We start from the raw sequence: 3,031 nt of genomic DNA on the forward strand, positions 1-3,031 counted from the left end.
TCACTCCAGTGGGGGAGCATTCAACTCCTGAAAAATATGGAAAAGGATAGCTTTCAGCATCAAACATACTGTGTACATGTAAAGGCCTGCACTTGCACTTTTCTAAAATGTACAGTGTATATCTTCACACTTACATGAATGTGCCGGTGAAGCATAGGAAATAGATGGGAAAGTGTTGTTGCTCTCAGAGAAAAGGGGAACTTTATTAGCCAAGTACAGCACAGCAATAAATGTAAAGATAACATACAGTAGTGTACCGTGTATTTTTGCTTATGGTTCTCACACTATTTCACCCATGCATGTGATAGCTGCCCCTCCAGCTCACACTCCTTCACGTAGGTCCTGAAAACACATAAGATGAAGTACAACATTAACCAAAACATTAGCAAAGTTATCGTTGTGTGTACTTTCTGTAGAAGGCTAAACTGCCACATACTTTATCAAATTGGAGTGCCAAGGTGAAACAGTAACAAGTGCAGCTTAGCATTACTTTCACCGTAACAGGTTATGTGCAATGAAACTAGCTAGACCCATTCAGGCTGTAACCGTTCAGGTAGAAAGTACTATTACATAGCATGAACATTACAATCAGGTCAACGCAAATAAACCGACATGACAAATCAGAAGAACTAGAAGAAAAGAGAAGTGTTGGGACCAGCACCGCTGTGGAAAATAGGAATGTAGCTAGGCTACCAGGTTACTGACGTTAGCTAAAGCTAGTGGCAGTGCATAGTGCAGTGGCAAGAGAGCAAACTATGGCCACATTAATTACTCACTTACTTTTGCGTCATTTCTCCTGCCGTGTTCTCCACTGAATTAAATGCCTGGTATTGTCATCAGACCCTGTAACAGTTTGAACACAAGCACTGGTATTTACAACAAGTAGCTAGCTAGCTAACTAGGCTAATGTTAAAAATGAAGTTGTCACTCAACAGTATGCAAGTAGCTAACGTTACTGTTCAAACAGTTATAACTTCTAGTCCTACTAAAGCACGTAGTTAGCTAAAGGCATGGCAGGCAGCAGGCTGCAGATATGTTTTCAAAGATGTAATGTTACGATTAAATAGTTGTGATTATTTTAAGGAGAATAAAAACTATACTGAACAAAAATATAAACGCAGCATGCAACAATTTCAACAATTTTACTGAGTTACAGTTCATATAAGGAAATCAATCAATTGAAATAAATTCATTAGGCCCTAATCTATGGATTTCACATAACTGGGCAGGGGCGCAGCCATGGGTGGGCCTGGGAGTGAATAGGCCCACCTACTTGGGAGCCAGGCCCACCCACTGGGGAGCCAGGCCCAGCCAATCAGAATGAGTTTTTTCTCACAAAAGGGCTTTATTACAGACAGAAATACTCCTCAGTTTCATCAGCTGTCAGGGTGGCTGTTCTCAGACGATCCCGCAGGTGATCGCTAGATGTGGAGGTCCTGGGCTGGCGTGGTTACATGTGGTCTGTGGTTGTGATGCCGGATGGGTGTACTGCCATATTCTCTAAAATAACGTTGGAGGTGGCTTATGGTAGAGAAATTAACATTCAATTCTCTGGCAACAGCTCTGGTGGACATTCCTGCAGTCAGCATGCCAATTGCATGCTCCCTCAAAACTTAAGACATCTGTGGCATTGTGTTGTGTGACAAAACTGCACATTTTAAAGTGGCTTTTTATTGTCCCCAGCACAAGGTACACCTGTGTAATGATCATGCTGTTTAATCAGCTTCTTGATATGCCACACCAGTCAGGTGGATGGATTATCTTGGCAAAGGAGAAATGCTCACTAACAGGGATGTAAACAAATTTGTGCACAACATTTGAGATTAATAAGCTTTTTGTGCATATGGAACATTTCTGGGATCTTTTATTTCAGCTCATGCATTTATATTTTTGTTCAGTGTACTTACATTTTAACACCACTGCAGAAGCTTCAGTTTTCGCCATCTTCCAAGGTGTTTTGTTGTTTACTTGAAGAGATCTAGCTATCAAAGCTCGCAGACCCCCTCTTCCAATCCATTGTGGCTGTGAAATTCCCATTGTTCATCTACTAGATGAAAAGCTGAAATTAGTATAACATCCTGGAATTTAAAGCATACTCGATTAAAAAAAATGCACATACTATAACATTTTCTATTTTCGCATACTGAGAATGCGTCATGCGCGATTGCGTTGTTTCCCGCTGTTTGTTGATTTCGGTTGTGCATCCCAATATCGAATTGATCCGCTCTTGTCAAAGCCAAAATAAGTATGACATCTGGGCATTTCAAGTACAGTGGGGGAAAAAAGTATTTAGTCAGCCACCAATTGTGCAAGTTCTCCCACTTAAAAAGACGAGAGAGGCCTGTAATCTTCATCATAGGTACACGTCAACTATGACAGACAAAATTAGGAAAAAAAATCCAGAAAATCACATTGTAGGATTTTTTATGAATTTATTTGCAAATTATGGTGGAAAATAAGTATTTGGTCAATAACAAAAGTTTCTCAATACTTTGTTATATACCCTTTGTTGGCAATGACACAGGTCAAACGTTTTCTGTAAGTCTTCACAAGGTTTTCACACACTGTTGCTGGTATTTTGGCCCATCCCTCCATGCAGATCTCCTCTAGAGCAGTGATGTTTTGGGGCTGTCGCTGGGCAACACGGACTTTCAACTCCCTCCAAAGATTTTCTATGGGGTTGAGATCTGGAGACTGGCTAGGCCACTCCAGGACCTTGAAATGCTTCTTACGAAGCCACTCCTTCGTTGCCTGGGCGGTGTGTTTGGGATCATTGTCATGCTGAAAGACCCAGCCACGTTTCATCTTCAATGCCCTTGCTGATGGAAGGAGGTTTTCACTCAAAATCTCACGATACATGGCCCCATTCATTCTTTCCTTTACACGGATCAGTCGTCCTGGTCCCTTTGCAGAAAAACAGACCCAAAGCATGATGTTTCCACCCCATGCTTCACAGTAAGTATGGTGTTCTTTGGATGCAACTCAGCATTCTTTGTCCTCCAAACACGACGAGTTGAGTTTTTACCAAAAA

At 41.4% G+C, this 3,031-nt stretch overlaps 1 long non-coding RNA gene across 1 annotated transcript; it reads right to left on the reverse strand.

Annotated features, from left to right (window-relative positions):
• Window positions 1–269: 269 nt before the first annotated feature.
• LOC121583875 lies at window positions 270–1,018 on the reverse strand. Its single transcript, XR_006003635.1, has 2 exons — window positions 781–1,018; window positions 270–342 (listed from the first exon to the last, which is right to left on the reverse strand). It is a non-coding gene; the product is annotated as an uncharacterized LOC121583875 (long non-coding RNA).
• Between the last annotated feature and the right edge of the window lie 2,013 nt (window positions 1,019–3,031).

This window comes from Coregonus clupeaformis, chromosome 1 (assembly GCF_020615455.1).
Source record: "Coregonus clupeaformis isolate EN_2021a chromosome 1, ASM2061545v1, whole genome shotgun sequence".
NCBI lineage: Eukaryota > Metazoa > Chordata > Actinopteri > Salmoniformes > Salmonidae > Coregonus > Coregonus clupeaformis.